Source organism: Papaver somniferum, chromosome 3 (genome assembly GCF_003573695.1).
Source record: "Papaver somniferum cultivar HN1 chromosome 3, ASM357369v1, whole genome shotgun sequence".
Taxonomy (NCBI): domain Eukaryota; kingdom Viridiplantae; phylum Streptophyta; class Magnoliopsida; order Ranunculales; family Papaveraceae; genus Papaver; species Papaver somniferum.
In genome coordinates this window covers 32,813,995-32,838,520 of record NC_039360.1, presented here as the reverse complement: position 1 = coordinate 32,838,520, position 24,526 = coordinate 32,813,995, and positions in this window count along the sequence as shown.

The following is a 24,526-nucleotide window of genomic DNA, read 5'->3' as shown; positions in this document are numbered from 1 at the left end:
AAAATGATATATTTTCCATTTAAACTATGCTTAAGAAGATCGGAAGCTCTGATTACAGGTTGGGTGGAGAAAGACAAGTATACCAAGGCTGTTATGTGCTTGCAGGCCTTGCTTCAATGTTTTTATTTCTTTTAGACTTCTTATGAAGAGGGTTATTTGGACTGTCGGTTGCTTGTGTTTTTACATATTGTGTCATCAAACAATTAAATACTACTTTCTGAGCTAAAAAGATGTTGCAGTGGCAAGGCAAAGGAGATGAAATTGCAAATGGGTTTGGTGTGCGTGTGACGTGCATTTAAAAGAAAATGGAGGTGTGAATAGTGATGCATAACAGATTATACATTCTCGAGATTGGTTGCATAACACGTTCTGCAACTTTTTTTTTTTTGCATAACTTGTTATGCAGTCCAGAAAACGGTTGCATAACACGTTATGCAGCTACTTTTTTCTTAGTATTTAAACTAACAAAAATAAGGCTGCATAACTTGTCATGCACCTACAATAATATCTACATAACATGTTATGCATCCGAAAATATGACTGCATAATGCATTATGCATCGAGAAATTGTTGCACAATATTTTATGCATTGAGAAAATAGATGCATAACCAGATATGCATCCGTAAATATGGATACATACTGCATTATGCATCAATTTTTTTATGTACGCACTAAAATCAACCAAAACAATGGTTACATAACTTGTTGTAGATGCATAACATGCATAATTTGTTATACAGTGGAGAAAATGGTTGCGTAATTCGTTATGCGTCTGCAGAATGTGTTATGCATCTTTTTTGATGGCTGCATAATGGTTATGTATCAAGTTTTCGAAAATTTTGGCTAAAATGATGATCACCTCCGATCTTTTCGTGAAAAACAAAAATTTGGTATTCTTTTTTGTATTCGTTGCGTAGCTCTCATAAAAATATTTCCAACGATATAAAATTTGTAAAATTCCAAGGCGCGGATTTTTAGATATGTTATATCCAAGTTGCGTTGCCAATTATACCCCTGATGCATAACCCGTCATGCGGATGCATAATCCGTCATGCAAACATTTTTAATAATTTCATATAATTATGGGTGTCACGGTACCTAAAATTAATTGTGGGCCTGACAATGAGAATATTGTTTTTTGGGGGCCTGCGCCTAATTTTCCCATCTTAGAAAGGCAATCTAGGCTAGGGTTTATAAGCCCCATTTGAGATTGCTTTTTTTTCCTACAAAAGCACTTGGTAACCAACTTGTAACAAACTTTTTAAGAAAATAACGTTTGGTAAAAAAATTTCAATGCGCTTTTCTCCAAAAGCACCTCTATATTATGCCAACTTTTAAGTAGCTTTTTAATTTAATTGGGATACATTTTAGTGGTTTTTCTCTCTCTTCTCTCTCCTCTCTCCTTCTTCTCCAACAAAACCATCAAAAACAACACCTCTCTGCTCAGATCTAGTCCATTTTAGACTAGATCTGAGCAGATTTCTTCATTATTCCTTGCTTTCTAGGTTAGTTAGTAGATTATTTTAGTTTTTTATTATGTTTTCTGCTTATCTACACCGTTTTGGCGGTTTTATCTACTCTTTTGAGGTTTATCTTCGCTTTAATGGCGATTTTGGGTTATTGGGTTGGGATCTAATATCAATAGTGATACTGTCCAACGACGAAATCTCCATCTTTGTTGTCTCCAGCGACGAACTCTTCATCGGAATCTTCATCATCAACTTATTCGGCGACGAAATCTTCATCGGTGGTCTTTTTGACGACGGAAGCTTCATCACTATTTACAAGAGATTTGAGCAAATCACTCCTACTTTGGGAGCATATCTTTCTGAAAAAGAAAAACAAACTAAACGGTTGGAATTTACTTCCGAGAAAAACCATCCTTCTTCCGATTTAATCGGATCTTATTCATACTTGCATTTGTCTTACTCCGTAATCCTTCTCTTTCTCTTATCGGATTTCTCGGTATTGTACTCTTACGGTATGTTCTTGTTACTTTATATTCTCTTATTTTTGATCTTAAACTCATTGTAACCTTGAAATCTCATTAATGAAAAGGTTCCTTGTTTATCAAAAAAAAAAGGAGTAGCTTTTAAAAGCAGGAAAAGCAGAAGTTGTGGACCCACTCAATTTTAATTAATTAATTCTCTATTTTAACCTTGTTATTATATTAAAAAGACAAAATCTACTGTTAAATATTTATTTATGTACAATTATTTCACTAATCAAATTTTATTAATTTTTGTTCTAAAATAATAATTACAACAATAATAAAAATAATAGTATTTAAAGGTAAAAATTAAAAATTAAAAAATTAAAATATGAAAAAGAATTATTATTTTCCACTTTGGGTGAGCTTGGTGAGGATACTATTTGTTTTTTCAGGAGATTAAAGAATTGTTTGGTTAGTAATGATGCTAGTAGTGGTGTAGGTAGGTTTCTTTTTTACAAACTAGAAGTTGCTATTCAAAAAGGTGTTGGTGCTCAGCTTGTTGCTAGGAACCTCTAATGGATTAAGTCCAAAAATTTTAATGAAAAATATATTCAAAATAAATTTTTTTTTTATTATTAATAGATGTAATTTAAAAAGAATTTTTAAACCATGTCCATCTTCGTCATTATCCACATCATAAGCACTTCAACATGATAATTTACCAAACATAATTTACAGTTGGTTCCACAACACTTTACATATTATAGTTTACCAAAAGTCTGACTATTTTATTTTTAAAGCACAACACAGCACAACAGAAAAGCACTTTTGTAAAACTCACAGCAATACCAAACTAGGATTATGTTTGTTTAGACTTCAGATTATATTCATTTCACCGAATATGAAGGGGGAGAGGGACTTGGTACTTGTTTGAGTCACTAGAGTAGACTAGGATGGACAACCAACAGTGGTAACTTTGCGAGGGTTGATCATGGGGTGTTGGTAAAAAATAAAAAGAAAAGGTTAGTATATATAAAAACATGATGTGAAGACATTGAAATGGTGATTCCTATTTGAATGTCATGGGACTCATGATATAGGGTTCTCCTTTCTCTCATCTCTCCAGAAACGGGAAAAAAAAAGAGAAAAAACAACTCCCATTTTCTTCTTGGTTTTTATCTTGATCTGCCTGGATTTAATCTGATTTTTCGGATCTTCTAGGCAGATCAAGGTTAGTCTCCCTAATTTGTTCCAACAATTTTCTAGGTTTTTTTTATTTATTTCTGATCAATCAGATGGCTTATGTATGCTATGTTGATTTCTTATCATATGTTTGTATAACAATTTCATATAGCCTTCACGAAAGTTCTATCGATTACTACAATCGTTTCAAATACATCTTCGAAGATGAATCACATTGGCATGACATTGATTTAAATTATTGTAAAGATCCATGTCTACTGGATGTGATAGCTTTTTCGATACTCAGCGCATATTACTCCTCTGTTATAGGAGCATCAAATCTTAAAGAAGAAGATAAATCTCTTCTCAATGAAGAACAACAATTCAAATGGTGGAATCAGAAACTTCACACCAGCCCTCAAATAACATCGATTTCCTCGACGAACTACATGAATTTAGTACTTTTGTTGTATTTTAGAATACATAGATTTTGTATTTGTCCATGTATTTCAATTATGATGTATTTGATTCTTGTAAGAATCCTTATGAATATATGAAATTGGGAGTATTTGCTCATGTTCCTTCAAAAAAAAGAATGTCATGGGACTTAAGAAGACATTCTACGTGTCTCGACAATTTTAGAGAAATTTACTTTTCATAGTTTGGTTGTTTAGAATGAAAATAAATGGTACACGGTAAGTAATTGTCTAGGTAACTACTAGTTTTTGTTGACCAAACCCTCTTTCTCGCTAATGCATAACCGTTATTCCAAAACATTTATCCTAGATTTTCTCCAACCTATTTTTCCTCCATCATCTTCCTATTTAATCTAGATTTACTCTTGGATTTGAGATTTTATATTCACCGAGTAAATCTAGGAAATAACAGTTTGTTTAATTCCTTTTCAATAAAAATATTGTGTTCTTGCAATATTTTGGTTGTACATTTTTGTTTCACTTATTTGATTTTTATAAGTTTTATCAATGGCTACTAGATGCCATATGTTATTTTATTACTCTTATACAACGGTTTGTTATTTGGAATCTCAGCTCCTTAAACTTTATGCTTAACCACTAAATATCATAGAAGCTAAACTACATGCTGAAATTAGACTTGAAACTAGTATTATCATACTCAAAAATTCACTGAAAACAGCACCATATGTAGCAAGAATACACATAGTTCATATAAAAACAGGTTATTGTTCAAGGAAATAGAACACACAAGACACTTAAACTTTCATGACTTATTATCAACTTCTATTTCCTCACATTTTTCTAATGATGGATGAAAACTGATTTGCTTTATAAAACATATGAGGCTAGAAGTGACTCCTAGTAATGCTTGTCACATGTCACTCCAACCTTTCCATCATGAATTGGAGGACACCTCATGGCTACATTGGACATCTCATAGGACAAGAGCCATGTCATGCTAGTTTCAACCTTATCTAGCATTAACCTTATACAAGACTTAAGTGCATGATTTAAACCATAAACATGCTTTAAAAAAAAACAGATTAACTTATACTAACATGCATTAGCTTAATCTAAACATGATTTGTTACGCAAACCATAAAAAGTCTAACATCTCCCACTTGGTTAAGCAACAAAACTTTTCAAAATTTTATGCTACCCGCACGCTAGCCTTCGACTATAGATACCTACACGTTACATTTAAGATGCCTAAGCCGTTTCTACAATCAGAAAACAAGACGACCAATTATTCCCAAGTAAAACATTTTATTTTTCAAAACAGAAAAATATTTTCTTGGCTTAGCTTTACGCCAAAACCAAACTGAACTTGAAAACTTCATTTAGATCAGCCTTATTCCAACTTAATTGCACTTGTAACTTTATCGGCTTAGCTTAAAACCATACAAGCAGCACTACATATGCTCTTACGTCACCCGCTTTTTCTCCTTAATTATATCCCCATTGTCTTGGTCGAATTAAGCACTATGCTCGTATTCTAATGAGACCAAGAACTTTAGGACATTGACGATATCGAATGAGAACCATATTTCATACCAGAAATTACTTTATGAGCATATACACCTTACAAGAATAAGAGAATGATGATAAACAAGCTACAAACACCACTCCCACTGAATTTCAGATTCAAACACAACATGGAATAAACTTAATGATAAACCACAATCACAATTCTACTGAAATTCAGATTCACACAACACATACATGCTTATTATCACTTTATACAGCTATAACATAAACCAAGTAAATAACATGTCAATAAGCAAAACAATAACATCTTAAACTCAAAAACAAGACTCCGTATCATCGCAAATCACCTTTGGGCAGAAATTACGACATACAATGAGTCCTAATAAGTTTAAGAATAAATTCTCATATGAAAATATTTCACTCATATGAGACTTGATTCACATCAAATTTCATAAACACAAAACACCTTTGGGAAAGATTCGTGTTTACAATTTCTGATTGAATCAAAACAAACCACCACAATCACATAATTGTCATTAAAACACTTCCACATATTCTCAAAGCATCCTTTGGAAACACTTAGCCGAGTAATGAAAGCTACAAATTGTACAAGTTATAATTTCTCAAAACAGAAAAATTCATACCTTGTACTTGAACAGAAAACACTATTTTGAGAAGTCCAAATCCATCTCAGATGTGAACAAACCTTGATTGTGATACACAAATCTTCTGCAACTGCTCCAATACCTGCTTTCTCATGGGATTCTATTATATAATCAATATATGGATTTGTTACAGCCGAGTGTGTCTTCAAATATTGTCTCAACATTCTCATCATTCCAGACTAGTGGAAGGAAGAACATAGAAAATAGATTATGTTGGACGAAATATGATTTTGTTATTCGTGTGGAAGATTATTCAGGAACTTCCGTTACAAAAATCCGAATACCATACTGATTTTTGATACAACTTCTTCTCAGATTGACGAGACAAAGGTATGTGATTTGGAAGTTAAATTGAAGAAAAATCCTATTCTTATTGATGTGATAATTAAGGGGGATGCAATAAATGGTCAACAAGCCAGTTTGGGGAATCACCAAGATATCATTTGGGGAATAAAATTTATCACTTGTAGGATTAAGACGTTTTTTAATCTCTTCCATGTTGTTTGATTTTTTGTAATCTCAGAAAATGTAAATCATATTGCACACTTGATGTGTCAATATGGGATGTATCATGATCAAACAGAAGGGTGTGCATATTTACCACCTCTTCTATGTAATCCTTAAAACCTCAATTTGAATGAGGTAGTCAAATAAATAAAATTTAGGGGCTCTTCAAAGCCCCTCTTTCCTTCACAAAATAAAAATAAAAAAAATGGTATCTTTTATTGACGGGTAAAACAAAAGTTTTACCTAATGTAGTTAGGTTGTTGTAATATAAAATTCTTGGATGAAAATAATTACCGGAATTAAAATTGGTTCACAAGAGTGATGATATCTAGGTGTGAAAGACGGCAAGCTCTGACCACACTCTAATAATCCTTGAGCGGATAATTTTTACGGCTAAATGCACGATTCAGAGTGTGACACATGCCTCATTAGTTAGATTGTCTAATAATATTTTTTGAAATGACGAGGGTACCAAGTGCATCACAATATTTTCGACATCAACCCTATATACGAGATACCTTGCATGATATGATATAGACAGAGACTATCAACAAGATAGCAACCACAAAATATACATGAAAAATGCAGGGGTATAACTACGACACCGAATAATTCGTTCGACAATCTGTATGGACTAACTCCAATATAATTCCGAGATCACCAACTTAAAAAGCGAGATCAATCAAGAAATATACTAAAGAGTTATATCTCAATTTCTCAATACAATCTGCAATCGAACAGATAGAAATCTGTGAGCCCGATTGATGTGAGAAATAACTTGGATGGTACCAAAGACTAATGCCCAAGTGCCAATCAATTACTATCCAACAATCAAGGTCGGATTTTCCAATTGATTGAAATATGCAAAACCTGTAATATTTCAATTATATAAATAAATATAATGCGGAAAAGAAATAAGACGGTCACCAGAAGTTTTGTTAACGAGGAAACCACAAATGCAGAAAGACCCCGGGACCTAGTCCAGATTTGAACACGACACTGTATTAAGCCGCTACATATACTGTCCTACTACAATCTAACTTCGGACTGGAAGTCTCACACAGATTAAGGTACAGTCGCGTTCCTTACGCCTCTTAAACCACGCCGTATTCTGCGCACTTGATTATTCCCTTAACTGATATTACCCACAACTAAGAGTTGCTACGACCCAAAGTCGAAGATTTATAAACAAATATATCTCCCACAGATAAGTCTATTCTGATAGATAAATCTTTCTCCCACAAAAGTACCTACGAAGTTTTTGTTCTGTGTTCTGATAAATCAAGGTGAACAAGAACCAATTGACAATCCAGTCTTTTACTCCCGAAGAGCAGATTAGAAATATCAATCACCTCACAATAACTTAACTATATGGTAGTAGAAGAAGTTATTGCGGAATCATAAAGAATGAGACGAAGAGCTTTTTATTTCTTACCTATCAGAGATAAATCTCGAGTTAATCTTAGAGAAGATAGTACTCAATACAATAGAACAAGTAAGATCAAATCACGCAAATACAGAGAAGATAGTTGGGTCTGGCTTCACGAATCCCAAATGAAGTCTTCAAGTCGTTAACCTATAATGGTTTTGGAAAAACCTAGATTAAAGGAGATTCGACTCTAGTCGCAACTAGGACACAGAATATTATCGGGATTAGGTTTTCCAGTTGTTAGAGTTCTCCCTTATATTGTTTTTTAAACCTGTGTTTGCTTTCATTCAAAGCTAAGATAGATTAGTAACAAAGCATTCAATATTCACTATTAGATGAATACCTGATTTAAGATTCAAGCTAAGTCTGCTTAAAACCAAAGAAATATCTCTCCACCGTTAGATGGTCTTAGCTTGTTACACATAAATGAAATATACTTTCATTTAGATATGGGTACCCGAACCTAAACGTGTATGTTAAAGCGAAAATAAACCTCAAAAGAGTAAATAAAACCACCAAAATGGAGTAGATAAGCAGAAAACATAATAAAAACTAAATTAATCTACTAACTAACCTAGAAAGCAAGGAATAATGAAGAAATATGCTCAGATGTAGCCCAAAAATGGACCAGATCTGAGCAGACAAGGTTGTTTTTGATGGTTTTGTTGGAGAAGAAGGAGTGAGAGAGAGGAGAAAGAATATTAAAAATTGTGTTTTTTTTTTAAATACATCACAACCAATCATTCATCAAAAACTTTCAAAAACAAATTAAAAACAAGTCATGGGGTTAAGAAAAAAATAGTAATCATAATATTTATCCCAAGAACTTCACCTTCAACCTCACCTCCGACACCAACAACTGCAGCAACCATGGCCACTGCTTCAACAATGACATCAACTGATAATGACACTGCACCAACAGTGGTTACAAAAGATACAATGGTTACATCAACAATGTCTACCTCAGACATAAAGACTCCTTTTTAGATTCCGACGACCAATTCAGACCGTTCCAGAAATCAGAGACTACTTTATTTTAGTTTTTAGATTAGATAGTTTGATTGTCATACAAAACCTTGAGAAATGGTTGGATCACTTGAAGATCCTAACGCATCTGTTTTATACAGTAGTGTTACTTGGTTTAGTTCTTTTCTTAACAAAACTAACATGACCATTTAACCATGTCCTGTTAATTAGCTCTTGGTTTATTGGAAAGGTTTGCTTGGATTTGGTGGAAATAGGAGAATTACATAGTTTGATGCAAGGGGAAAGATATAGTGTTGCTGATGTAACTGTTAAAATCTCTGTTGATTGTCTAACAAATAAATCTTGTAATGATCTCGATTTGAATCGGTTCTATAGTAATCATAATAAAATATATGTCAATCCAAAGATTTACAATAAAACAGACAAGCAGTAATACTACATTAAACCGTATACCACCATGGATAAGAATAAATCAATTCAAATTAACTACTCCCTCCGTTCTTTTTTAATAGGCCAGTTTGTATAAATAAAAGTTTCAAAAAAATAGGTCAGTTTCTTAATTGGGAAAGTCAAATGTTACTTTAATTTTTTGGGACCACTTTTCTCTTAACTTCTTTTGATAACAAGTGTCATGTGGACCACTTCACTTTACTTCTTTTGCTAACAAGTGTCACGGGGACCATTTCACTTCACTTCTTTTATTGACAAGTGTCATGAGGACCACTTCAATGATTGTTTCTCTTAATTTCTTTAAATTTCACTAAAAATAAAACCAGTCTATTAAAAAAAACCCGGAAGGAGTAGTATTTATATCATTAACATACTTCATGACAGGTATATCATAAACTATCATGCAGTGCCATCCACAATTTGAAAAGAAAAAAAGTAAAGAACGGATGGATCAGGAGCAAACGGTTTGAGAAATGAAATAAAAAATATAAAAAATGTATCCATTTTATGTTCACAGATCTAGATCATGGTCTAGAAAAAAGAAAACATTATAAAAGTCCTACACATATGAGTCCCAGCACTTCAAATCCGTACAAGCAGTCAACACAATCAGACAATCGGAATGGGGAACATAAGTCAGTACTTGTTGGAAAAAATTGGGTTTCACAAAGGATGAATGAATCAGAGAAGAAAGTGTTGCACTCCAAAACTTTTAAGGCTTGTACAAATTTCTTTTAGACAAATATTTCTACCCTCCCAATAACAATTGGCGATTACAACAGGTATGCGAAATATTGCCTTCAGGATACAATGAAAGCCCTGCAACAAAAACTGAATTCAAGGTTTGTACCCCTTGATTCAATCAAGAACACACAAAGAGATTTCTGATTTCTGATGATGCTTTTTGAAACAGAGAAAACAGATTGATTTTTCTTATATGTTAAACGAAACTGGGAGAAGCTATTTATAAAGGGTTTTGCACCTGTTGGGAATAGGTTTTTATTCGCCAACAAGTTTCTATTCACGAAACGTCAGGTTCCTTCATCAACAGACATCAATGGTGTCTTTTGGATTCGAAATTTTCGAACAAGCTTTTATCGGCCAAATAAAACCGTCAGTTCAAAAATTCTTGCAGGGGACGATGCCCCCCAGGACTCCCCTTTGGTTAGCGGCGTTGAAAATATTCCAACAGTACTTAGATACCATACATAGCCTATGGCAATAACATTATGTATGGATGGGATAAAATCCTAAAATTATTGGGCACATAGGGCGATGAAGACATGTTATAGAGCAACAACATACATCGACATTAGATAGTAATCTCAAAAGGAAAACATATTATGGAGACAAGTAAACATGTCAGACAAGACAATTACCAGATCCCACGTGACAATCAAAAAAGAGAAGAAAATGTATAAAATCAATATAAAATTAAATAGATAGGCATACCTTCTGACGTGTTGATTGATGTCTAATTGAAAAGGAAAAAATAATAAATGGTTGAGAAGGATTTCCAAAGATGGTACTGTGAACCGATGATAACCAATCTTTTTTTCTTTCGAAGATGATGATGTTGGTATTCATGATTCGCAAGGGATTGAAAAAACAAACAATGGTTCTTAATAGACTGTCCCAAAAATTCCCAACACCGTCATGTGAGAGGAGATGGTGGGCCTACGGTGAGGGAGTTAGCAGGGGTCCGGGAACTTGGCACACCAGCTGAGTCTAGACGGTGTTGGGAGAGTTTTGGGGCAGTTTGTTAGGAATTTTTGAAAAGCAAATTAGATCCAACTTTTAGCTTTGCGGTACATCATTGTGGTGATAACGCATGGGAGTGATAATTAGGTAAAAACAGAAAGAGGCGGAAACTTTCTTATTCACAAGAGTCTCTATCATTACGCGTTGTTAGTGTATCATATACAAGAGAGGCAAGACCCTAACTATCTAGTTGGGCCGCTCATCTATGGACCGTAAGCCCTACAACACTATGACCATTATAGAATGATCGATGATAGTTACAAAGACAGAGAAAGAAAAAACCCGTTTTTGGGCACTACTCCATTTTGGAGGGGACTACTATTTGGTAAGAATATCACCGTATAGTTATAAGGGATGTCCTAAAGTGAGGAAATGACTAACCTACCCTTAACCTAATTTAATTTAAAACCAACTCAATAACCACATATATATATATAACCAGCACCTCCTCGCACCACCGCCGCCCACCACCTACCACCTATGACTACCACCACCACCACCATCACCTATATATATGTATAGCTTAATTCAAATCATTACAAAGATATTATCACAAACCCATTACTTGTCATTCGTTTTTGGTTGAAAAAATGAGAAGTAATCATCAAAGTAAGTTGAAAATGGAAGTTGTAGAGAGAAGTTCATCTAAGAATTATGTGAAAAACTTTGACGAACTAGCCAAACTTTTAGATCGGTTACGTCGCAAAAAATTCGGTTACGTCGCAAAAAGGTCGGTCACGTCGCAAAAAGTTCGGTTACATTGCAAAAAGGTCAGTTACGTCACAATTTTATTCTCCTAACCGAACTTTTCTCTGAAAAACCTATATATTGAGTTCGGTTACGTCGCAATTATTTTTCCTAGCCGAACTGCTAGTTCGGTTACGCCGCAATTTTCTTCTCCTAAAACGAACTTTTCTCTGAAAGAAAAAACTCCGTTAAAGCTGAGTTCGACTACCTGTGTTTTCAGAAAAATTAGACGAAGTACACTTGCAGATGAGTTCGGCTACCTGTTCTTCGGATATCGTAGCCGAACTTTTTTAACCAAACCGAAATCAATTTGTAAATTGTTCGTTTTTAGGAATGTTTTGGCCAATTCAAGCACCATTAACTAAATTTGAAGTATCCGTGAATACTCAAAACATCATACTCTTGTTGTGTCTCTTAGAAAAAATATCTAACTTTTTTTCTTCCAAAACTCTCATCTTCATTATCATCTTCATCTTCTTTTTCTCCCTCTCAATAATTCTTCTTTTGAAAAAAAAAATCAACTTATTAATTTAATCTCACTAATCATTATTTAACTCACTAATCATTACACCGACTTAATTAAAAAGGATAATTTTGGAACTAAAATAAATATATGGATAAGGGGTGACTCAAATTTACTTGAATTATGCACCAAAAAAAAGAAATAGTAGTCCCCTTCCAAAATGGAGTAGTGCCCAAAAAAACGATTCAAAGAAAACGTGACTCATGATGACAGAGGAAAAATTATGAGGGAAGTGGCCACACAAACCTCTTTAGCACCGCTGAATTTGGGGGCCTGGAAAATAATTAGCGGCCCCTAGTTACAAGACAAAAAAAGTCATGAAATTATAATTGGGGGTTATCCCTTATCCCATTTTTTTTAAATGGCTAAACTACCCCCAAATCATTAGTGTTAATTGAGTTGATTAGTTATTAATCTTACTTAATTTGATTTTTCACCTTTTTTTTTTCAAATTTTTTGTTTGCAATTTCTTTTTTTTTTTCCTTTTTTGCCGAGATTTGTATGAAAAATCGTCATGGAGGTGAAGTGTTTCATTGACGACCCTTAAGAGTCGTTACTATTTCAAAAACGACCCTCAAGAGTCGTCATTGACGATCCTCAAGAGTCGTTAATGATTGAAAAACGACCCTTAAGAGTCGTAATTGAGACAATGACGACTCTAAACAGTCGTTAAGTCGTATAAAAGGGTCGTTATTATCTTCGGAGAGTTATTAATGGCGGAAATACATTAAAGGGTCGTAATAGTATTGAATAAGACCGTGACGACCCTTTGATGTATTTTCCCGCCATTAATGACTCTTCGGAGAAGATAACGACCCTTTTATATGCATTAACGATTGTTTAGAGTCGTCATTGAAACAATGACAACCCTTGGGAGTCATTTTCCAAACATTAACGACTCTTGAGAATCGTCAATGAAACACTTCACTACCATGACGATTTTTCATATAAATCTGGGCAAAAAAAATTAAAAAAAATTAAAACTAAAAAAAATAAAGATAAAAACTAAAAAGAATAAAAAAAATATGTTAATAAGTTGACATGTGTCACAATCCTAAGGATTGGAGTAATCTAGTATTTTCATTGTATTTAGACACCCCTTATCCTCTTCCCATGAGTGGGGATAGGAATTTAGGGCCCCTAATTAGTCTTCGGGGGCCCAATTAAGCCCTGCTCTTTGGCACCAGAATGTGGTTATACTGGCAAAGGTACGCTAGTATGTGGACGTCTTCAGCTTCGGAATCGTCGTACATGTAGCTTTTGTGTGGAAGGAAATGTATTAGTACAATCGAAGGAAAAGCTGAGTCGATCATGCATGGATCTCCATGGATTTAATCGTCGTATTAATAATTATGCAGTTCAGATTATCTTTTTTATTTTTTTGCATGTGTTTTTTGATCTAAATGTCTAGTAGTTTCCAATCCTGGTCCGTGAACCTTGACCTTAAATGGTTTATAAAGAATTAAGGATACAAAAATGAAATCTTATATTGGCCTAATTGATGTAGCAGAATTGGTCTGTCTTATTTCTTGTATGTACACCTTTCATCATCCACCACGTGTACAGAAAGAGATACGTGGAAGACATGTAAAACAAGATATCAAAACATAATAACAAGCATCTCATCAGAAGTTGCCACCGGTCAGCATATCTGACGGTCAGGGACAGAAGATCACAGAGGTATGATGGCTTAGAGGAGCACCAGATAATACCCCTTGGGTGTTAATACACCCAATCCCGAGGAAGATTCCATATCAACGGCTGAGAGGAAGTTTGACTGACACAGATGTGACCAGACAAATAGACACTTGTCTGACACGAGCAGACATCCATTTACCCGCATTAAATACCAAAGAGATATACACGCGTCAATCAGCTCGTGGAAGAGGCGAGGATAACCCTTCGTATTCAAGCTTAGGCCGCAGCATACGCCGAAGACCTCTGCGTAATGGGCACAAAGCACAAGAAGATAAGATTACAACGGCACCTCAGAAGTGGGACCAACGTTCCAACCCTATAAATACCCCTCTCCACTAAGAGAGAAGGGGTCGACCAATCCAGAGCAATGATAGGAGAATATAGGAGAGAGAAATAGGAAGAGTAAGTAATCCCCCTAGTTCCGCAGACCTATGTATACTCTAAAGTCATTCGACTATCTTTGTAATCATTCAATACATAGTGAAACACCAGTCCCGTGGATGTAGGCCTTAGTGCCGAACCACGTAAATCTTTGTCTTATTTACATTTCAGCACTTTACATTCAGCGTTGAACTTCATGTGTTTTACATTTATACTTGATTCTTTGTTTATTCCTTTATACGAACATTAGTTATGATAATATTCGACTAGACAATGACAAGCTCGAAGGCTTTGAGTCGATGAATCGATATAATCATCCCCTTTACACATTCGACGTACAATTTTAGAATTAGAATGTATGCGAATATTGTTTGTGAACACGTGGATTGCTTCGTGATTTATGTGTTCACAATCTGGCGCTAGAAACAGAGACTTTGTCCCGGTAAAAGATTTATCTTATCCTGTGATTTCACCTTAAACGCGCTTTATGGTTGTGTCGTATTCTGGGTTCAGCGTGCTTTCAAAACCTTTTTTATTCTGGGTTCATGGTCTTCATTTTCAAAAACACCATTTCAAAGCAGACAAATCCACGGCTATCTATCACAGATTTGCACATGAGGCGTTTTTCTTTTAAAACTAAGACTTAATAATCCAGATTCATGAGTTCTCGCTACGGATCTGCCTTTTCAAGAGTTTTCCTTTTCAAAAGTAGTCTGAAAACAAGTTCTGTGATTTTTTATTAGAGGATTTGTATTGCGAAAACTAGACCGACGGAGTCTTTATGTTTCTCTTTTATTAAGGCCCTTGGACAGCTCATTTCCTTTTATTTCACAAATTTTGCGGATACGAATGGCACTAACCCGATCCTCGTGGATATCTTTAGTTCTCTTTATTTATTCCCCTATGCAGAAAAGGACTAAAAATGGAAAAGATACTAGAGGCACGAAAAACCAAAGCCTCATCAAAGGAGACACCGAGGATTACCTCGGTCATGACCCGAAGCAAGCAGAAATGAGACAAAGCTAAAAAAGCTACTCAGAGGCAGGATGCTGCAGAAATCACCTCACCTATGAACACTAACTCCATTGCAGCCGCGACTCTCAAAGCAGCAGCCACAAAGAACAACGCAACTGTTGCGTCCCTCTAGGCTACAGAAGCTAACAAGACTTTGGTTTCAAACCAAATCCATCAACAAAGAGAAGGGGTGGCAGAATCTATGACACATCAGCCCGCACATCCACCAGTCTTCGGAATGCCGTCAACCAACGGTCAGAATCAAACCATACCAGTGGTTTTAGTACCGCGGGTGGAAGCTCAACCGAGGGGACCAAACTTGGAGATACCAACAATTGAAGCTGATCCTCTACCACCCTTAATACACACAGTAGACAAAGGGGGAACTATGGTCGTAGGGGTACAAGCTGGAACTCCCAATTAGGGATCAAACCAGTCCCACCGACTGATGGTAGAGCTCGAAGAATTTAAAAAGAGCCAGCAGGTCTAGACAGATGCCGTAGCTCTTCTGGCCAGAGAGAACCAAGACTTGAAAGATAGGATTTCCCAAAGCACGAAGACTAGCCAACAACTGGACGAAGCAAATTCTAAGGCACCAGAGCCTAATCGAGACCGAAGGATCATCCTAGCAAACACCTCTATGGGAAGCAGTGCATCCGATCCGGAATATGCCGTCGAAGACTTAGACTATTAAGACAGTGAAGTTCGAAGAAAGAAACGCTCAACTGAGTATGAGAACGTGGGACATTACCGCGTAATGGAAGAGCTGCGTGATGAGGTGATGGCTGATATCAGGCAGTTAAAAGCCAGACAAGGCGGAGGAAGGCTTGATGAGGTGATGAAAGAATCTAACTCCACACCCTTAACTCATCGCCTGGCAAATACCCACATTCCGTTAAAGTGCCCTGTCCCAACTTTTGAATGTTATGACGGATCCAGTGATCCCGCGGCACATATCCGGTATTATAATCGTATCTTAGCCCGATGGAGTCAAAACGACGCCGTCCTCTGTAGGTATTTACCATCAAGTCTGAAGGGATCGACTTTGTCTTGGTTTGACAACCTACCACCTGATTTCATCAACTCCTACGATCAACTCGCAGAGAAATTCTTGAGAATCTACATGTACAACAAAGCTGTCAACACCGGAATGGATAAACTTTTTTCTCTGGAAATTGGTTACAAGGAGAACACGAGGGAATACACCAAAAGATGGCACAAGATCTTCCAAGCCATAGGGAGTATGGATCCCGTAGTAAGCATCAACTTCTACAAGTGGGGATTAGACCGAATGAGTCCACTATTTGTTGAGATCCACGGAAGCGTACCTAAGACAGAAGAAGATCTTCGAATAATTATTGAGAAGTATGATCGTCTTAAAGAAATCCAGCGTGAGAACCCGAGGGCACAAACGCAGAGGTCTCACCGTATCAATTCCGCAGAACAAACCAGCGGGGCCAAAAGAAATAGCTCAGTGGAACGACCGCATGAAGATAGGAATGAACGAAGAGATGAACGACGAAAAGACGATCGAAAATTCGAAGATCAGGTTTACACGAAGCTCAATGCTAGATACGCTCGGATCTTGCGAGAGATCAAAGGAAGGGAAAATTTGGAGTGGCTGTGGTCTAAGGGAAAACAACCCCCAAGGACCGAGAAGTCTAAAGATTACTGTGAGTATCATTGCTTCAATGGACACCAGACCGAGAAATGCAAAAACCTCAAAATAATGATCCAAAAATTGATTGATGCTGGCGAACTCAAGCAATACATACGAAAGGAAGTCACCGAGGACAGATCCAAACGAACCAAGCAAGTCCAACTTCCAGAGGGAAACCGCACAATCAACACCATCTCGTGTTCCGAAGCCGCAGGGCCCTCACTTACAGCGCAGATAGGAAAGAGGCTACGAAAGCAATTCGAAGACCACTGCGAATTATATAAGATTGATGGCGTAGAGGTGGACGAGCACGAAGAGTGGATGGACGCACCTATCATCTTCGATACTGAAGATATCGAAGAAGATATGGAAGACCATAACGATCCCTTGGTCCTCACACTACCAGTGGCCGGATGTAACCTCAAAAAGATCCTCATCGACGGGGGAAGCTCAGTGAACGTTCTATTCTACGACGCCTTCAAACGGATGAAGCTCCATGAAACAGCTGATGACCTCTTATTACACCATCTACGGGTTCAACGGAGCGCCCACAAAGCCATTGGGAGACATCGTGTTGCAGGTGAACGCCGGGCCCATGAAAGTAGAAACACGATTCAGCGTGGTAGACGCCCCATCCCCCTATAACGCCATTATTGGACGAAAGTGGGTACATAAACTCAAGGGAGTGGCAGCAACTTACTACCAATATCTCAGGTTCCCTACACCCGAGGGAGTAATGGAAATCAAGGGAGATCGGGTCTCTGCAAAAGAGTGCCAGGCCACTCAGGATCGTATCAACAACGAACAAAGAGCAGCGAAAAACCCGAAGGATCAAAATAAAGAAGCGGAAAAACGCCAGAAGGATCAAAAATAAAGCTGCGAAAGAAAAGGCCATAGACATGTTCCTCAAGGAAACCGCGGGAAGGTCTTGACAAAAGATGATAATTTCATTAACACAGCCAACGAAGGACAGAAAACATACCAAATAGCAATTAAAGAACGTCCCAGTCCTTGGGGACCCGAAGCCGGTGTTCACACCAGTGGAGCCCGTAAAAGAAATCAACATAGGAACGGAAGAAAACCCGAAGATGATCAAAGTAGGGACCATAATGGACGAAAAAGAGAAGATTCCTTAACCAAATTACTTAAAGAATACGCGGATGTATTCGCCTGGAAGTTAGGAGACATGCCGGGGATTGATCCAAAATAATCCAACACGAGCTGCGCATCAAACCAGGCACGCCACCTTTCAGGCAGAAAATAAGAAAAGTTGCACCAGAGTATCATAAGGCAGTAGAAAAAGAACTTCGGAAACTACTAGAAGCAGGCTTCATCAAGGAAGTCAAATACCCTACATGGATCTCCAACATGGTCGTCGTTCCTAAGAAAAATGGAGGGGTTAGGATATGCATCGACTTTACTAACCTCAACAAGGCATGTCCAAAAGACAGCTATCCCCCCAGCATAGATCAACTGGTTGAAGCAGTGGAAGGGTACGAAGAGCTGTCATTCATGGACGGATATTCTGGTTACAACCAAGTAGCCCTGGCAGAAGAAGATCAACTACACACAACATTCTACACCCCGCATGGCCTTTATTGCTACACTAGAATGCCCTTTGGACTTCGAAACGCAGGGGAACTTACCAGAGAATGGTCGATGCTATCTTCAGGCCATGGATTGGTAGTACCCTAGAAGTCTACGTTGATGACATGCTCGTCAAAAGTAGGCTGCGCAAAGATCACCACCAGGACCTGAGAGATATTTTCGAAGCAATGAGGAAACATCACATGAAAGTAAATCCAGAAAAATGCACCTTCGGTGTCACCTCAGGGAAATTCCTCGGATATCTGGTAACAAAAAGGGGTATTGAGGTAGACCCCGCGAAGATTCAGGCCATAGTGGAAATGCCATCTCCGAAGAATTTAAAAGAAGTGCAAAAGCTCAATGGGTCCTTAGCAGCCTTGGGCAGATTTATTGCCCGATCCTCGGACAAATGCAAACATTTTTTCAATATTCTCAAAAAAGGGAGTAAGTTTGAATGGACCGCAGAATGCGAAGAAGCCTTCCAAGAATCAAGGAATACCTGGCTTCAATTCCAATCCTGCAGAAGCCTGATCCTGATGAGGTTTTGGCATTGTACATAGCAGCGACAGAAGACGCAGTTAGCGCAGTGTTGGTCAAAACCAATACGAAGATAGAACAACCTATCTATTATGTCAGCAAGACCCTCAATTCTGCGGAAAGGAATTACACGAAGATCGAACAACTCATCCTGGCATTAGTTGGGCTACTCAAAAGCTGAGAACCTATTTCCTAACTCACTTCATCCGCGTCCCATGCAAAGCACCACTGGAAGCAGTCCTCAAAGCGCGGGAAAAGTAGGTAGAATATCCAAGTGGAACACCCACCTGGACCAATTCAACATCATTCATGAAATTCAACATTCCCAAAAATCCCAAGTTTGGCGGATTTCTTAGCAGACCTCCCCCTGGACAACGATGAAGAGATTAGGGGAATACCAGAAGCCGACGAGGAAGCAAGGATCCAGTTGATGTCCTCGAACCCGCGAGTCAAAGACAATGGGAAGTCTTCGTTGATGGTTCCAAAAATAGGAAGGGGAGAATAGGCATTGTCATCACCACCCCAACTGGAGAAAGGATCGTACAGGCACTCAGGTTAGAATTCAAAGAGCATACTAACAACATCGTCGAATACGAGGCAGTCGTACATGCCCTCCGCTTGATAATAGAGATGGGGGTAACTGATGTAAGACTGACAATGATTCGCAGCTTGTCATACGGAAATAGGGCTCGAATACAATGTGTACGACGACACCCTCTCAGCTTACATGGCCTTGGTCCAAACATTGGCATCACAAATTCCGAACATCAAGTTCCGGCACTTATGCAGAAGGGATCTCAGGCACGCGGATGCCCTAGCATATATATCATCCATGCTGAAGGACAAGAGTATCGAAGCTATCAAAATAACAAGGGTATACGAGCCTTCGATTGCATCACAATTTTCCTTTTGCTACAAATCAAGAACAGCATTGGAAGAAAATATCGAAGATCAGGTGGGAGAAGACATCCGTGACGATTTTGACGAAGAAGATATCCTGTCAAGAGCAAATCAAGACGAAGATTTCAAAAGAATGATTGGAGAATGATGATCCATGCGTTTCTCAAGGATGGAACCTTACCCGCGGATCACAAACAAACCAGGAAAATACTCTCCAAAGTAGGAAGATATGATCTTCGGGATGGGATCCTGTACAAGAAATCTTTCCTCGGACCGTTACTACGTTGCTTATCCAGGAAAGAGGGGCATCGAATTCTAAACGACATCCATTATGGTGACGCAGGAATCATAGCGGCATGAGATCACTAGCCGACAAAGCAAAAATGCAAGGATATTACTGGCCCACAATGATACAAGATGCTGCAAGAATGTCCCGACGATGTGAAGAATGTCAGCGTTTCGCCAAAAAGATACACGCACCAGCAACAACGTTGAATTCTGTGGATAGTCCGTGGCCATTTGCAAAATGGGGCATAGATATCGTTGGGCCTTTCATCGAAGGATCAGGGAAAAGACGATTTTTGATAGTAGCCACGGACTACTTCAGTAAATGGGTGGAAGCCAAAGCCTTAGCCAGGATCAGAGACGTGGACGTGTTTACTTTCATATTCCAAAACATTATTTGCAGGTTCGGCATACCAGCGGAAATCGTGTCCGATAATGGTAAACAATTACAGGGGAAAAACATAGACATGCTCTTCGACACTTTCAAAATAAGGAAAAACAAGTCCACCCCCATATACCCTCAAAGCAACGGACAAGCGGAAGCTACTAACAAGACCCTCGCCCTTATCCTCAAAAAGCAATTAGACGAACACAAGGGGCGATGGTGTGAACAGCTACACAATGTATTATGGGCATACAGGACAACACGAAGATCTGCCACTGGGGAGTCCCCATTTCTCCTCACTTATGGAGCTGAAGCAGTCATCCCAACAGAGATCCTCATGCCAACCACAAAGACCGAAGCATGGGAGAAAAATCTCACAACAGACATGATGTTAGAGAGACTGGACGACCTGGAAGAAAGGAGGGAAGCAGCATTGCAAAAGATGGAAAATTATCAACGGAGATAGCGAGAGAGTACAACAAAAAGGTTAAGCTTCGAAATTTTGTAGAAGGGCAGTATGTGCTAAGAACAATCCCGCAGTATCAACGAGAGAAGAAATGGGGAAAGTTAGCACCTACATGGGGAGGACCTTTTATAATACACGACATTGCGGGAAACGGTTCCTACTATCTTCGCAATCTGAAAGGCGAGGTCCTCCGGCACCCTTGGAATGCTAAATGGCTCAAACCGTACTACCCATAGGAGCAGCGCAGCTTTGCATCTGCGTGAAGAATACCAGAAGAAGAAGGCAGCGTAACCGCTTTACATGTTTCTATCTCTGGACGAGGAGTAGCAGGCCTCAACCTATCAATCAAACAAACTTTTTGGGAAATCTTCAAGCAAACGAAATGGTCAAAAGGCCCGCTGGGTGAACGCATGTACATTACATAATAAATTAACAATATTGGGGAAAGTAGTTAATCTACAATCTCTCAGGGCTCCCCTATCAGTGTCTATGAGTGTAAGACCAGGGGGAAGGCACCCAGCAGAAAGAGATACCCAACCAATTTTAAGGCAGCGGGTCGACGGAATGGGTGCATGTAAATATTTCAAATAAGCATTCCATATCCTAGAACGCTGCCTCGGCCCCCACCGTTTGGGAATCCTCTGGCCCAGGATTCGCCAGCGGGGTGACAGGTCTCAAGACGATCACGAAGGTATTTACCTTCGGTGTCGCACCCAAACACTCTCAACTTTTTACAAAGCAAGTTATTTCTAGTTTAACACTTCACAATACTTAAAATAAAAATGAATTGATAACGCAGGTATGCCAAAAGGATGATCCATTTCATAAAGAGTTGATTACAAGTTCAGCAAATAAGATAAAGCAGGAAACACATCAAAAAATGATCCGAAATTATATAATCAACAAGGATCAACTTTCTATGACTAATAAAAGAAATCTACTTGGACGATACAGCTCCATCAACAGGGTTGTCTCTGCGAGATGAAGGTACGCTACCACCTGAAGAAGGCCAAGAAGAACCAGACAAGGGCGCGGAAAGGGGACGACGCGGATAATTCTTGACAAGACCATGTTCGACTTTAAGATAAAGTTCTATCTTATCTAGGACTTTGTTGGTCTCTTCAGCCAACTCACATCGAGATTTATAAGTGATAACAACGGTCCGCTGGTTGGCCTGAGAAAACAATGCAGATAGGCGTTCCGCCTCTTTGGAGGCAATCTCCGCTGCTTTCCTCACGAGACGCGGCCAACCCTTTGAAATAGTTGGCTTTTCCTTCCTTCTGCACTAAGGCAGATTGAGTTTTTTTAAGCTCATCATTTGCTGCGTGAAGTTGTCCCTTGAGTGCTGAAAACAAGAAATACCAAGGGGTTAAAAGGAAGAAATAACAGAATCACACTCGATAAAACGAGGTTATACCTTCGACATTATCCGAAGCCTCTTCATACTCATTAACAATTGTGTCCCGAGCCTCATCAAGAAAGTCATATTCGTCGGATAGTTTCTTATAATCCGTTTGAAGGTTCGTAAGAGCAAATTGACTCGCGTCTAAGTCTACCTGCTTCATTGAATCCAAGTGACGAAGATGGTTGAATTCGTCATTCATCTCCCCCATCCTTTTATGGAGTCGATACACATTCACTTCAAGATCTCTTTCAGATTCCACTTGGCGAGTGATGAGTGCCAAATATTGTATATATCTATCCCTTTTTGTTGGCATTTTAACTCATCTTTTGTGCATTAATTCTACATTTTATCCCATATTCTGTATTTTCAGTGTTTTCAAGAATAAATATTTTTATTAATTAATTTTGCATTTTTAGGTAGTAAATAAAGTTCGGATGAGTCGCGGAGCGAAAAGAGCAGAAAAGTAGTGAAAAGCCGGGAGAAATTACGCAAGGAAACCGCGAAGAATGGTGCGCACAACCTCATTTTCTACACACAAAAGCGCCTCCGTTCTCAGCCATCAGATCAGCTCTCAGAAGCATCCGACGGTCGCTCCTTCATAGAGCATCAAATTCTGAAGTCTATGCCGAGCACCACAGCGCTGAAATTCCAAGCCTTCAGATTAGATGGTAGTTGAATCCAACGGTCGCTCCCTTGCTGTGCATCAAAGTTTGATATCTCCGCCTAACACTACAACACCTAACTCCATCTGGCATCGTTGATTTTGTTGTATCATATAATCCAACGGTCGTTCATCGCTTGCCTCCGCATCACCGTCCGATCTACCTACCATCTTCGCATCTCGCAGCTCAGAGTCACAGAACATCAAGACTCGATGATTTCGTCTCACACCCTAGCACCCGAGCCCTACCACCTAACCAAACACACCCCCTACCCAAAACACAGTCGAGCCCCTCCTCCATCTTCTCCACAGCAGAACCACCGTACACCACCACCTTCTTCACCAACTCACTGCCACCACCACACCTCCACCATCATCACCCTATCACTCAAAGTAACCAACCATCTACTCCCATCTCCCTAGTCCATCTAATTTCTCAATTTTTGCACGTTCTCTTTCAGAAACCCTAGGCGTGCAAAATTGTAAATTAGGTTGAGCTAGAGTGAAATTGAAGGCATGGAGTGATACAGGAGAGTCAGAGAAAGATGGGTCGACGTCAATTTGACGTTTAGGTGAGCTAATTTCACTGTTGAAATTTGGGGATTTTTCTATAAACCCTAATTTTATAATTTGAGAAATTTGGGTCTGTGACTATAAATAGCCTTATGTGTGTTTGTAATAGTTGATGTTTGGACTAGCCTACATCCAGGACTCTCATGTCCAGTTAATTTTCAGTTTACAACTCAATTTCAATTTCATGTTCAGTTCAATTTCCATGTTCTGTTAATGTTGATTTTTTTAGTTCAATTTGCTGCTTGTCTTCTGTTATGATAATTTGTTAATGCCTGTTAAATGCATCCTGTAATGTGTTAGATGTTTGTATGTGTTCATTGTTAGTTCAGTTAGTTATGATCATGTTAATTGTCTTGTAAGTGCTTAAATGTCATAGGACTGATAATATCTACTTGAGTGAATGCATCTGTGATCAGTTGTGCTGTAAGAAGACAACTGATTCTAGGGGTGAAAGAATGATGGTAGCTAAGATTCAGTCCATTTGAAGGACTGTGTTTAACTGTCTTAGGGTGATAGATAGCTTCTTGAACAACAAGCCTGTGATCAGCTGTGCTGTAAAAGACAGCTGATGCTAGGGGCAAGTGAGTAAAGATTAGCCAAGAAATCATCCATTATAAACCTCCCTGTAATGAAACAAGAACAATGACTTGAGTAGGTACTGCCTTAGTTTAGCTCCATGTTTAACCATCTTCCCCCTGCCTTAGGCTAACTGCCTTTGTGTCATTTTGTTTTGCCTTTGTGTTCTGTTTTATTGCTGTTTAGTTTTTCCATTGTTTTTGCCCTGTATTGCTTGTTTTGCTGTTTCTTGCCATTCCTTGTGCATTC